We start from the raw sequence: 15,192 nt of genomic DNA, 5'->3' as shown, positions 1-15,192 counted from the left end.
GTTCAATATAATAAAGGTAGTATCTCCCTCAAAGCAAAGGTCATGCATGTGTATTACCCATTATGAAAGATTTGGGTTCTCTAAACTCCGGGTCCTCTCCCATAATGCAGCTCACTGAATGTTCACGTATCTACCTGGACCATCCGCATCACCCCCATGGAACTTGTGGGCAAAGAGGAACAAGGCAAATATGTTGATGTTCATGCTGCTTGTTGTGCTTTGAGCAATAAAATCCTCTGCCTTTGGATTAGGAGTCTTGTGTCTTCTGCCAGCACCCATGACACTGCTGTAGGCTACTCGTTAGCTTGCAAGTAGGGTAAAATTTCAGACCCTTTACACTTCTTGACACTAACAAATTATTAATAAAACAGAATATTTTGAAAATCGTAAGGAACTACTGTGGCAATAAAGGATAATTTTCTAAGAAAATATAGAGAAAGTAGTCAAAGACCTTCTCCAAAAACTATCTTGAAGATTATCAAAACTTTAGAAAGCATGTAGCACAATATTTAAAGTAGCCCAGCACGTTAAAAATAAGAAAATAATTCCAAGTTATTTTTTTTCCAAGTTATTTTTTAAAGTTTATTTTATTTTTGGCTGCGTTTGGTCTTTGTTGTTGCACGTGGGCTTTCTCTAGCTGCAGCGAGCAGGGGCTACTCTTGGTTGCAGTGTGCCGGCTTCTCATTGCTCTTGTTGCAGAGCATGGGCTCTAGGCACTTAGGCTTCAGTAGTTGTGGCGCACAGGCTTAGTAGTTGTGGCGCATGGGCTTAGTTGCTCCATGGCATGAGGGATCTTCCTGGACCAGGGATCGAACCCATGTCCCCTGCACAGGCAAGCGGATTCTTAACCACTGCGCCACCAGGGAAGCCCCCCAAATTATTTTTAAGTGAGTTTAAAAATGAAATCTAAACCTAGTAAAGGAAAGCTATATGCCAATATCACTTATAAAATTTCATGCCAAAACTCATAGCACACTAAAAGAAAATATATCATAACTAACTGAGGCTTACCCTGAGAATGGAAGGACAGTTCAACATTAGTAAATTTTCTAAAAAATTTATAATATTAATTATTCTTTTTTAAAATTTATTTTTATTTTATTTTATTTTTTTGGCCACACAGCATGTGGAATCTTAGTTACCTGACCAGGGACTGAACCCATGCCCCCTGCATTGGAAGCACGGAGTCTTAACCACTGGACTGCCAAGGAAATCCCTATAATATTAATTATTCTAAGGATTAAAATTATACACTTATTTCTAAAGACACTGGAAAGCCATCTGACATTAACTCAGCACTCATTATTTATAAAAAAAAGCACTCAAAATAATAGGAATATACAGTTACTTCCTTAACATGATAAAAAGTGTATTTCTTAGCCCAAAAGCTAGATTTAACTTAGTGAAGAAACACTGGGAGCATGAGGAGACTTAGGAACTGTTCTAAAAATTGATTGTAGTGGTAGTTACATAACTATATATGTTTATTAAAATGTCTAAAACTGGATACTAAAAAGAGTGAATTTTAATGTATGTCAATTATATATTCATCAATAAACTGAATTTTTTAAAGTATAAAAATGTAAACACAAAAAACATGTAGATTCCCACTAACTTATAAAAATAATGCAATCCTCAGGGAGTATGTGGAAAATTTCTGTACCTTCCATTCAATTTTGCTGTGAATGGAGACTATGAATGAAGTCTATTTAAAAAAAAATGAATGTAAAGTGTCTTGTCCCTCTAACTCACCTATATTCTACTTCTTTTTATTTGTTCTGAAATATTTAATTATGAACTCTAAAAGTCATTTTTCTTTTTGCCCAAACTCTGTTCCAAAAATTAATTTGTAATGGCTTACTTTAGTCACCAGATTATCACCTAGAATGGAAAAAGCCTGTAGGTCAGAGATATAAGTGGCCTAATGCAATGCAATAATGCTACACTGATTCGAATTAAGGATCAACACTACACTTTAAATCCATTTGTGTAAATGGCTTTTAAGTATATGTTTTATTATTTTTAAAAATTTTTTAATTAATTAATTTATTTTTGCCTGCATTGGGTCTTCATTGCTGTTAGCGGGCTTTCTCTAGTTGCAGTAAGTGGGGGGTACTCTTTGTTGTGCTGCGCAGACTCCTCATTATGGTGGCTTCTCTTGTTGTGGACCATGGGCTCTAGGCATGTTGGCTTCAGAAGTTGTGGCATGTGGGCTCAGTAGTTGTGGCACACGGTCTTAGTTGCTCCGTGGCATGTGGGATCTTCCCGGACCAGGGCTCGAACCCGTGTCCCCTGCATTGGCAGATGAATTCTAAACCACTGAGCCATCAGGGAAGCCCTTAAGTATATGTTTTAAAAGGATTAGCGAAATATTTTTGTTTGGGGTTTTCTACACAAATATATAGCTACTACTGAAAAACTGGGGTAACTGACACCCTAAATCCAGGTAAACCTCCACGAGATTACACTACACAGTCCCTATTTCTTAGGGTGACACAAGCAGACCCCAAAACATGGGAAGTCTGGAGGATGTCTCAGCAGGGCAACCAAAGAGATCAGGATATGACTCCACCTGAGCTGCAAAATTCTGAGACCTCCTGGATGAAGTGCTGCTCCTGCTTTGGAGAAAGCAGCTTTCAGAGAAATCAGCACGATGTGGTTCCTTCCTGAGAGATCCCAAAAGCATAAGAGGGGTGGCCATAAGGTGGCTTGCAGTTTTAACTGATACTCTGTGATTCTGAATCCCAGTGGAAAATTCTACTCAACAAGCGGAAGAAGAAAATAATTTCTCTTCTAGAACTAGAAAGTTAGTCTTTTAACAGAAATAATATGACAGTCAAATGATTTATTTCTTTCTTATAATGCTCCTTAGAAAAGCAATCTTGCTGTAAGATCCAACAGATGCATTTTATGCAAACAGAGAGGTAGAATAAAATTAACACAATCCAAATTAAAAATACCAATGAATTTATTTTTTCCTAGAATTAGACATGTTAATTCAAGAATCTATATGGAGAAATAACCAATAATTTTTTAAAAACTGGAAAAGAAGACTAATAAGAAGGGAATACTCCAAAGTTAGTAGAGGCACACTAAAAACCTCCAGTAATCATACAGGGACTTCCCTGGTGGTCCAGTGGTAAACAATCCACCTTCCAATGCAGGGGACGCAGGTTTGATCCCTGGTCAGAGAACTAAGATCTCACATGCCACGGGACAACTAAGCCTGTGCACGACAACTACTGAGCTCGTGCGCCTCAAATAGAGAGGCTGTGTGTCACTAACTACAGAGCCCATGTGCCCTGGAGCCTGCACACCACAACTAGAGAGAAGCCCAAGTGACGCAACAAAGAGCCTGCGAGCCACAACGAAAAGATCCCACATGCCTTAACGAAGATCCTGTGTGCCTGCAACTAACACCTGAAGCAATCAAAATAAATTACAATACATACTTTAAAAAAAATAAAAAATAACAAAAATAATATTGACATTGATGACAAAAAACTGCATTAAAATATTAAAAAATTTTCAGGTTAAACATATTGTTGAGAAGCAAGAAGAACTATAATCCTGCAGCCTGTGGAACAAAAACCACATTCACAGAAAGATAGACAAAATGAAAAGGCAGAGGGCTATGTACCAGATGAAGGAACAAGATAAAACACAAGAAAAACAACTAAATGAAGTGGAGATAGGCAACCTTCCAGCAAAAGAATTCAGAATAATGATAGTGAAGATGATGCAGGACCTTGGAAAAAGAATGGAGGCAAAGATCGAGAAGATACAAGAAATGTTTAACAAAGATTTAGAAGAATTAAAGAACAAACAAACAGAGATGAACAATACAATAATTGAAATGAAAGATACACTAGAAGGAATCAATAGCAGAACAACTGAAGCAGAAGAACGGATAAGTGACCTGGAAGACAGAATGGAAGAATTCACTGCTGTGGAACAGAATAAAGAGAAAAGAATGAAAAGAAATGAAGACAGCCTAAGAGACCTCGAGGACACCATTAAATGCAACAACATTCGCATTATAGGGGTCCCAGAAGGAGAAGAGAGAGAGAAAGGACCCAAGAAAATATTTGAAGAGATTATAGTCAAAAACTTCCCTAACATGGGAAAGGAAATGGCCACCCAATTCCGGGAAGTGCAGAGAGTCCCATACAGGATAAACCCAAGGAGAAATACGCTGAGACACATAGTAATCAAATTGGCAAAAATTAAAGACAAAGAAAACTTACTGAAAGCAGCAAGGGAAAAATGACAAATAACATACAAGGGAACTCCCATAAGGTTAACAGCTGATTTCTCAGCAGAAACTCTACAAGCCAGAAGGGAGTGGCATGATACACTTAAAGTGATGAAACCTACAACCAAGATTACTCTACCCAGCAATGATCTCATTCAGATTCGGTGGAGAAAACAAAAGTTTTACAGACAAGCAAAAGCTAAGAGAATTCAGCACCACCAAACCAGCTCTACAACAAATGCTAAAGGAACTTCTCTAAGTGGGAAACACAAGAGAAGAAAAGGACCTACAAAAACAAACCCAAAACAATTAAGAAAATGGTCATAGGTACATATCGATAATTACCTTAAACGTGAATGGATTAAATGCTACAACCAAAAGACACAGGCTTGCTGAATGGATACAAAAACAAGACTCATATATATGCTGTATACAAGAGACCCACTTCAGACCTACGGACACATAGAGACTGAAAGTGAGGGGATGGAAAAAGATATTCCATACAAATGGAAATCAAAAGAAAGCTAGCAATACTCGTAACAGAGAAAATAGACTTTAAAATAAAGAATGTTACAAGAGACAAGGAAGGACACTACGTAATGATCAAGGGACAATCCAATAAGAAGATATAACAATTATTAATATATATGCATCCAACATAGGAGCACCTCAATACATAAGGCAACTGCTAACAGCTATAAAAGAGGAAATCGACAGTAACACAATAAGAGTGGGGGACTTTAACACCTCACTTACACCAATGGGCAGATCATCCAAAATGAAAATAAATAAGGAAACAGAAGCTTTAAATGACACAATAGACCAGACAGATTTAATTGATATTTATAAGACATTCCATCCAAAAACAGCAGATTACACTTTCTTCTAAAGTGTGCACGGAACATTCTCCAGGATAGATCACGTCATGGGTCACAAATCAAGCCTCAGTAAATTTAAGAAAATTGAAATCATATCAAGCATCTTTTCTAACCACAACGCTATGCGATTAGAAATCTATTACAGGGAAAAAAACGTAAAAAACACAAACACATGGAGGCTAAACAATACGTTACTAAATAACCAGGAGATCACTGAAGAAATCAAAGAGGAAATCAAAAAATACCTAGAGACAAATGACAATGAAAACACGACGATCCAAAACCTATGGGATGCGGCAAAAGCAGTTCTAAGAGGGAAGATTATAGCTATAAAAGCCTACCTCAAGAAACAAGAAAAATCTCAAATAAACAATCTAACCTTACACCTAAAGGAACTAGAGAAAGAAGAACAAAACAACCCAAAGTTAGCAGAAGGAAAGAAATCATAAAGATCAGAGCAGAAATAAATGAAATAGAAACAAAGAAAACAGTAGCAAGGATCAATAAAACTAACAGCTGGTTCTTTGAGAAGATAAACAAAATTGATAAACCATTAGCCAGACTCATCAAGAAAAAGAGGAAGAGGACTCAAATCAGTAAAATTAGAAATGAAAAAGGAGAAGTTAAACAGACACCACAGAAATACAAAGCATCCTAAGAGACTACTACAAGCAACTCTATGCCAATAAAATGGACAACCTGGAAGAAATGGACAAATTCTTAGAAAGGTATAACCTTCCAAGACTGAACCAGGAATAAATAGAAAAAATATGAACAGACCAATCACAAGTAATGAAATTGAAACTGTGATTAAAAATCTTCTAACAAACAAAAGTCCAGGACCAGATGGCTTCACAGATGAATTCTATCAAACATTTAGAAAAGAGCTAACACCCATCCTTCTCAAACTCTTCCAAAAATTGCAGTGGAAGGAACACTCCCAAACTCATTCTATGAGGCCACCACCACCCTGATACCAAAACCAGACAAAGATACTACAAGAAAAGAAAGTTACAGACCAATATCACTGATGGATATAGATATAAAAATCCTCAACAAAATACTAGCAAACAGAATCCAACAACACGTTAAAAGGATCATACACCATGATCAAGTGGGATTTATCCCAGGGATGCAAGAATTCTTCAGTATATGCAAATCAATCAATGTGATACACCATATTAACATTTGAAGAACGAAAACCATATGATCATCTCAACAGATGCAGAAAATGCTTTTGACAAAATTCAACACCCATTTATGATAAAAACTCTCCAGAAAGTGAGTATAGAGGGAACCTACCTCAACATAATAAAGGCCATATATGACAAACCCACAGCAAACATCATTCTCCATGGGGAAAAACTGAAAGCATTTCCTCTAAGAGCAGGAACAAGACAAAGATGTCCACTCTCACCATTACTATTCAACATAGTTTTGGAAGTCCTACCCATGGCAATCAGAGAAGAAAAAGAAATAAAAGGAATACAAATTGGAAAAGAAGTAGTAAAACTCTCACTCTTTGCAGATGACATGATATTATACATAGAGAATCCTAAAGATGCTACCAGAAAACTACTAGAGCTAATCAATGAATCTGGTAAAGTTGCAGGATACAAAATTAATGCACAGTAATCTCTTGCATTCCTATACACTAATGATGAAAAATCTGAAAGAGAAATGAAGGAAACAGTCCCATTTACCACCGCAACAAAAAGAATAAACTGCCTAGGAATAAACCTACTGAGGGAGACAAAAGACCTGCATGCAGAAAACTATAAGACACTGATGAAAGAAATTAAAGATGATACCAACAGATGGAGAGATATACCATGTTCTTGGATTGGAAGAATCAACATTGTGAAAATGACTGTACTACCCAAAGCAATCTACAGATTCAAAGCAATCCCTAACAAATTACCAATGGCACTTTTGCAGAACTAGAACAAAAAATCTTTAAATTTGCATGGAGACACAAAAGACCCCGAAGAGCCAAAGCAGTCTTGAGGGAAAAAAACAGAGCTGGAGGAATCAGACTCCCTGACTTCAGACTATACTACAAAGCTAGAGTAATCAAAACAATATGGTACTAGCACAAAAACAGAAATACAGATCAATGGAACACGATAGAAAGCACAGAGATAAACCCACTCACCTATGGTCAACTAATCTATGACAAAGTCGGCAAGGATATACAAAGGAGACAAGGATATAAAATGGAGAAAAGACAGTCTCTTCAATAAGTGGTGCTGGTAAAACTGGACAGGTACATTTAAAAGAATGAAATTAGAACACTCCCTAACATCATACACAAAAATAAACTCAAAATGGATTACAGACCTAAATCTAAGATCGGACAGTATAAAACTCTTAGAGGAAAACACAGGAAGAACACTCTTTGACATAAATCACAACAAGATTTTTTTTGATCCACCTCCTAGAGTAATGGAAATAAATACAAAAATAAACAAATGGGACCTAATGAAACTTCAAAGCTTTTGCACAGCAAAGGAAACAATAAACAAGATGAAAAGACAACCCTCAAAATTGGAGAAGATATTTGCAAATGAATCAATGGACAAAGGATTAATCTCCAAAATACATAAACAGCTCATGCAGCTCAACAATAAAAAAACAAACAACCCAATCCAAAACTCGGCAGAAGACCTAAATAGACATTTCTCCAAAGAAGATATACAGATGGCCAAGAGACACATGAAAAGCTGCTCAACATCACTATTATTAGAGAAATGCAAATCAAAACTACAATGAGGTATCACCTCACACCAGTTGGAATGGACATCGTCAGAAAACCTACAAACAAGAAATGCTGGAGAGGGTGTGGAGAAAAGGGAACCCTCTTGCACTGTTGGTGGGAATGTAAATTGATACAGCCACTATGGAGAACAGTATGGAGGTTCTTTTAAAAACTAAAAATAGAATTACCATATGATCCAGCAATCCCACTACTGAGCATATACCCAGAGAAAACCATAATTCAAAAAGACATGTGCACCCCAATGTTCATTGCAGCACTATTTACAATAGCCAGGTCATGGAAGCAACCTAAATGCTCATCAACAGACAAATGGATAAAAAAGATGTGGTACATATATACAATGGAATATTACTCAGCCATAAAAAGGAACGAAATTGGGTCATCTGTTGAGACGTGGATGGATCTAGAGACTGTCATAGAGTGAAGTAAGTCAGAAAGAGAAAACCAAATATAATATATTAACGCATGTATGTGGAACCTAGAAAAATGGTACAGATGAACTGGTTTGAAGGGTAGAAATTGAGACACAAATGTAGAGAACAAATGTATGGACACCAAGGGGGGAAGTGGCGGGGTGTGGTGGTGGTGGTGTGATGAATTGGGAGATTGGGATTGACATGTATACACTGATGTGTATAAAATGGATGACTAATAAGAACCTACTGTATAAAAAAAATAAAATAAAATTCAATAATTCAAAATAAAATGATAAAGAAACATTGTTGATAACAATATTATGTACTTGAATAAAGTAAAGTAGAAGATATGTAAATTGCATTAGGACCCATCAGCCTTTCTTGAGGAATTCAGTAAAGAATAAATTAAGAAAAGAAAGAGAGATCTGGAAAGAAGGAAAATCAAAACTATGTCATAACAATTGGTATGAGTATTGAAACTTTTTAACTCTATGACTAATTTTAACAAAGTGTGTTAATAATGTGAGGATTAGGGTTACAGAACATAATTTACATGTTATTTACTCTAAAATATAGAAATACTATAAGAAGAGGTGGGAAAGGAGACTTCTGTTTCTGACTATGACAGAGAAGCTAGTTTTAGACTAACCCACCCAAGACAACTGAAATGGTTAATTAAAATAATTGTTTGATGATACTAATGAACAACCAAAGCAGCCAGGACTGGACAGCCAACGTCCTGGAGAGAAAGCAAACATGTTGAATTCAGCCAACACTCTGCATGGAATTTCCCCTGAGGTATTTGCTGACCCTCAAACTGAGCATCAATCAAGGCCATGAAGTTAAGCAGAAAGTAACTTCGAAAAGGCTAAAAGTCCAAGTAGAGATTTTGGCAGTCTCAAAGTGCTAGGGAGACAGAAATTGGAGTCCAGATCCCTCTAAAGAGGAAGTTTCCTAATAATCATCCCAGACTTTCAGCTGAGACCCCAGAAGAGCTACAAACAGGCAGTAAACAGACTATTCTTAAATGGATGAAGTTGATCAGCCCATGCTCTGTATGCCTACCAGAGGCAAAGTAAATCATCTCTGAAGAAAGACAACATATTGTTCAGAAACTTTCAGAGCCTCTAAAAATTTTCAAACACAATGTCCAGAATTTGACCATAAATAATCAGGTATAAAAGACTGGAGAAAAATGACTAAAAAACAAGAGGTTAAGCAGACAACAGAAACAGACCCAAGCTATTACAAAACTGTGATTAATATTCCAAAAAAACAGGGGCTTCCCTGGTGGCACAGTGGCTAAGACTCCGCACTCCCAATGCAGGGGGCCTGGGTTCAATCCCCAGCCAGGGAACTAGATCCCACATGCATGCCACAACTAAGAGTTCACATGCCAAACTGAGGAGCCTGTGTGCCACAACTAATGAGCTGGTGAGCCACAACTAAGGAGCCCACATGCCACAACTAAGGAGCTGGGGAGCCGCAAGTAAGGAGCCCTAGAGCCACAACTAAGGAGCCCTGGAGCTGCAACTAAGGAGCCCGCCTGCCGCAACTAAGGAGCCCACATGCTGCAACTAAGGAGCCCACGAGCCACAACTAAGGAGCCCACCTGCCACAACCAAGGCCCCACACAACCAAATAAATAATATTTTTCAAAAATTCCAAGAAAACAGATAGAAGATGGAGAATTTAACCAGAGGTAGAATTCATTAAAAATACCCAAATAAAATTTTTATAACTTAAAATTACAATAAGTAAAATTAAAAATTTAACAGATAGCTTTATGGGAATTCCCTGGCAGTCCAGTGGTTAGGACTCCATGCTTTCACTGCCAAGGGTGCAGGTTCAATCCCTGGTTAGGGAACTAAGATCCTGCAAGCTGCACAGAGCAGCCAAAAAAAAAAATTTTTTTTTTAAAAATCCCTTTGCCTGACAACAGAGCCTAAAGATTAAAAAAAAAAAAATTTTAACAGATAGCTTTAACAGGGCTTCCCTGGTGGCGCAGTGGTTGAGAGCCCGCCTGCTGATGCAGGGGACACGGGTTTGTGCCCCGGTCTGGGAAGATCCCACATGCTGCGGAGCGGCTGGGCCCGTGAGCCATGGCCGCTGAGCCTGCGCGTCCGGAGTCTGTGCTCTGCAATGGGAGAGGCCACAACAGTGAGAGGCCCACATACCGCAAAAAAAAAAAAAAAGAAAAATACTTGATTAATCCAAAAATAGGCAGGAGATGGAAAAAAGGAAGAAAGGACATGTTGAATAAACAGAAAAAACTAGGAAGACAGTAGATTTAAGCCCAAATATATAAGAAAATTACTTAAATGTAGATGGATAAAATATACCAATTAAAAGACAAAGATGCTCCTTATCTACATAGGGGGGAGGAGGCTGTGTGAGGAGTCCAATCTGGGTAAAGAGGACATCCACTTGTGGGGGCAGCCTTGTATAGGTTGTTCGGGAGTTCCAGTGAGAAGAGGAGAGGATCCAGACAGAGGAGCAGCCCAGTATCTTCTGGACAAACCCACCATGAACCTAATATCTGTCATTCCACCAGTACCATTCAAATCAAAAACATTACCAGGGACTTCCCTGGTGGCACAGTGGTTAAGAATCCACCTGCCAATGCAGGGGACACGGGTTCGAGCCCTGGTCTGGGAAGATCCCACATGCCACAGAGCAACTAAGCCCATGGGTCACAACTACTGAGCCTGCGCTCTAAAGCCTACGAGCCACTTCTACTGAGCCCTCGTGCCACAACTACTGAAGCCCCTGTGCCTGGAGCCCATGCTTCACAACAGGAGAGGCCACTGCAATGAGAAGCCTGTGCACCGCAACAAGGAGTAGCCCCCACTCGCTGCAACTAGAGAAAGCCCACATGCAACAACAAAGACCCAATGCAGCCATAAATATAAATTAATTAATTAATTAAAAACCACTACCATATTCCACTGGGACAAATGAAATAGCCTCCTAATTGGTCTTCCTACTATCCATTTTGCCCCCATTCGATCTATTCTCCATAGAGTGATAATTATAAAATAAACCAGCTCATGTCATTCCCCTGCTCAGAAACCTCCAATGCCTTTCTATCACACTTCAAAATCACATGCCAGGAGTTCCCTGGTGGCCTAGGGGTTAGGATTTCAGGCTTTCACTGCTGTGGCCCGGGTTCAATCCCTGGTTGGGGAACTGAGATCTGGCAAGCGGTGCAACAGGGCAAAAAATAAAAATAAAGTCACATGCCTTCCCCTATGACATACAAACGTTTACAAGATTTAGCCCTTGCCTAACTTACTGACTTCATCTTGGCACTCTACTTTTCACTTACCTTTTGAGTAATCATCCTGGTCTTCTTGCTGTTCCTCAAACATCAAAGCCTTTTTTCCTCCGACCCAAGACCTCTGCATTTACTGTTCCATTAGGACTGCTCTTGCTTCTTGCTTTAGATATTCATATGGTTTGAGCTCTTTTTTCATGTTTCCACTCGAATATCACCTTCTCAAAAAGCCCCAACCACCCTAAAACAAACCTGTTTACACCTGCCAATTTCTATCCCTCTTCTTCTCACTTTTCTTAATAACACTTGTCAGTATATAATATTGTTTATTCATTTACTTGTTTACTTAATGTCCTTTCTCCTATTAAAATGTAAACAGCAAGACTGCTGGGAACTACCACTCTTGCTCACAATTGTCCTACTGGTGTCTAGGACAGTGCTTGGTTCAGACTGGGCACACAAGTATTTGCCGAATAAATGAACCAACATATTTTTAGGCAAGCAAATACACATATATTAGTCAGACTGGAAAGAAACTTGATCCCATATAGATATTGCTATGGACCAAATTGTGTCCCTCCAAAATTATACATTTAAGCCATGACACCCAATGTGACTGTATTTGGAGAAAGTGCTTTTAGGAGGCAATTAAGGTTAAATGAAGTAATAAGGATGGAGTCCTAATTCACAGGACTGGTGGGTAGAATAGGATAGGACTGGTGGTCTTACAGGAGGAAGAGAGAGATTGTGCTCTCTCTCTTCACCATGTGAGGACAGTGTGAGAACAGGGCCATCTGCAAGCCAGGAAGAGAGCCCTCATCAGGCACAAAATGTTAATCTCAGACTTCTGGCGACCAGAATTAGGAGGAAATACATTTCTGTTGTCTAAGTCACTCAGTCCATGGTATTTTTTTATGGCAGCCTGAGCTGCCTAATACAGATTTAGATATAGATGAATTGTAGTCATTGATCAAGAAAAAAGAGTAGCTCCTCTCTTTGTCAAATCTTTTACCTATCACTCCCAACAGGACATTTTTATTTACTTTTTATTTTGAAATAACTGTAGATTCACAGGAGGTTGCAAAGAAATGTACAGGAAAGTCTCATGCAGGCTTCACCCAGCCCCTTTCAATGTTAACATCTTACAAACTATAGTACAATATTCAAACCAAGAAATTACCCTTGGTATAATCCATAGGGCTTACTTAGATTTCACCAGTTATACATGCCATCGCGTATGTGTATGTATATAGTTCCATGCAATTTTATCACATGTATAGCCTTACATAACCACTACCACAATGAACATACTCAACTATATCATAACCACAAGACTCCCTTGTGTTATTCCTTTATAGCCCAACCATCTCCTCCCCTCCCTATGTTCCTAACCCCTGGCAACCACTAATCCATTTCCCATCTCTATAATTTTATTATTTCATAAATATTAGACAATTAGAGTCATACAGTATATAACCTTCTGTGATTGGTTTTTCTCACTCAGCATAATTTCCTTGAGGTTCATCCAAGTCGTTGTGTGTATTAATAATGTATTCCTTTTTGTTGGTGAGTATTATTCCATGGTATGGATGTACCTTTTACCCATTTTTTAATTGGGTTGTTCATCATTATACTGTTGAGTTGTAGTGTAGAGGCTGGATACTGGTCCTTTGTTTTACTACTATTTTCTCTCAGTCTGTGACTCACCTATTCATTTTTTTATTAGTATATTTTGATGAGACAAAGTTTTTAATTTAGATAAATTGTGACATCAATTTTTAATTTTTATGGTTATTGCTTTCTCCTAAGAAACCTTTGCCTACTACCAAGTCATTCCCCTATGTTTTCCTCTAAAAGCTTTATATTTCTTATATATAAAATGTATACTTAGTTCTTAAATTTTCATTTTATTTTTTATACTTAGCTTTTATATTTGGCTTTTAAGATTTTTTAATGTTTAGTTTTTATATTTATGTTTAAAATACATCTCAAATTAATTTTGGAATGAGACAGAGTTCAAGATTTTTTTCCAGCTATTCCAGCATCAGTTGTTGAAGTCTTTCCTTTCTCCACTAGAATGCTTTGATGCCTTTGTCAATAAGTAAATGACCCTTTAAGCGCATGTAAGGTCTACATCTAGGGTCTCTGTTCTGTTTGTTGATCCTTAGCCAACACCATAATGTCTTGATTATTAGAGTTTTATAATATATCTTGAAGTATCTTGAAGTCATGTAGTCTAAGTTCTATAATATGCTCTTCCTTTTTCAAGATTGTTTTAGACATGCTAAGTCCACTGCTTTTCCATATAAATTTTAGAATCAGCTTGTTAATGTCTACAAAAAAAAAAAAAAAGGTTCCTAGGATTATGACTGGAATTGTGTTGAATCTATACAATAGACATTTTTACAATACCGAGTCCCCATCCCAAAAATGGTATCTTTCTATTCATTAGGTCTTCTTTTATTTCTCTTAGCAATGTTCCATCATTTTTATTATAGAGGTTTTACACATTTTGTCAAATTTATTCCTTAGTATTTTGTTTTTTTGACACTACTGTAAATTGACTTAATTGACTTTAAGTTTTCTTAATTGACTTTAATTTTCTAATTTTTTTCACTCTTAGTTTATAATAACACAATTGATTTTTGTAGCTCAACCTTGTATCCTGTGATCTTACTGTGATCTTCAAGTATTGCTTTGAGTATCTGTTATTTTGATTCCTTACAATTTTCTAAGTATATAATTATGCCATCTCCAAATAGTTTTACTTCTTCATTTCTGATCTTTACAATATCTCTTATCTCTTTTTCTTGCCTTATTGCAATGCTAGAACCTTCAATACAATGTTAAGTAGAATTGGGGAGACTGGGCATCCTTGCCTTGCTCACAATCTTGGGGGAAACTCTTCAATCAAGTATGATGAAGTTTATGATGTAGTATTTTTTCAGCAGATGTCCCTTATCAGATTGAGGAAGCTCCCCTCAGTTTCTAGTTTCCTGAGAATTTTTATTATGAATAGATGTTGAATTTTGTCATATGCTATTTTTACATCTATGGAGATGATCACATGGTTTCTCACATTTCTGTTAATATGTTAAATTACACTGATTAATTTTTTAATGTTAAACCAAGATAGGGTTTTCCTGGGATAAACCCTACTTGGTCATCATTTTTATATATTGCTGGATTTAATTTCCTGATATTTTTTAAACATTTTACATCTACATTCACAAAGGATAGAAATTACCAAAGGGAAAAAAATTATAGACTTATATCCTTCATGAACTTAGTAAAAGAGTTATAGTAGTCTCATAAAATGAATTGGAAGGAGTTCTTTCTTTTTCTGAAGGAATTTGTGTAATACTGTAATATTTCTTCCTTAAATATTTAATAGAATTCACCAGTGAAACCATTTGGGCCTAGCATTTTCTTTCTGGAAAGACTTCTGATAATGGATTCAATTATTTCAGCAGATATGAAGTTATTCATATTTTCTTTTTTCTCTTGTGTCAGGTCTGGTAAGCTATATTTTTCACGGATTTTTTCCATTTCATTAAATTTGTCAAATTTACTGACATAAAGTTATT

General features: G+C 37.1%; 1 protein-coding gene across 7 annotated transcripts in view; it reads right to left on the bottom strand.

Annotated features, from left to right (window-relative positions):
• The window catches only part of ZFP14 (ZFP14 zinc finger protein), a 35,614-nt gene that overhangs the window by 9,368 nt on the left and 11,054 nt on the right, over positions 1-15,192 (bottom strand). For 2 of the 7 annotated variants that reach the window (XR_003427266.1, XR_003427267.1), the window contains exon 8: positions 13,536-13,938. The exons of the other annotated variants lie outside the window; for them this stretch is intronic. The gene's annotated coding sequence lies outside the window, so the exon portion shown is untranslated. Of the gene's footprint in view, positions 1-13,535; positions 13,939-15,192 lie in introns of those variants that run through there. 7 annotated transcript variants of the gene reach the window in all.

The sequence above is a fragment of the Aethalodelphis obliquidens genome, unplaced genomic scaffold, assembly GCF_003676395.1.
Source record: "Aethalodelphis obliquidens isolate GAN/ISIS:26980383/991018 unplaced genomic scaffold, ASM367639v1 scaffold43, whole genome shotgun sequence".
Classification (NCBI taxonomy): Eukaryota; Metazoa; Chordata; class Mammalia; order Artiodactyla; family Delphinidae; genus Aethalodelphis; species Aethalodelphis obliquidens.
Note: the sequence above shows the minus strand (reverse complement) of the source record. Positions and strands in the feature narration are given on the sequence as shown.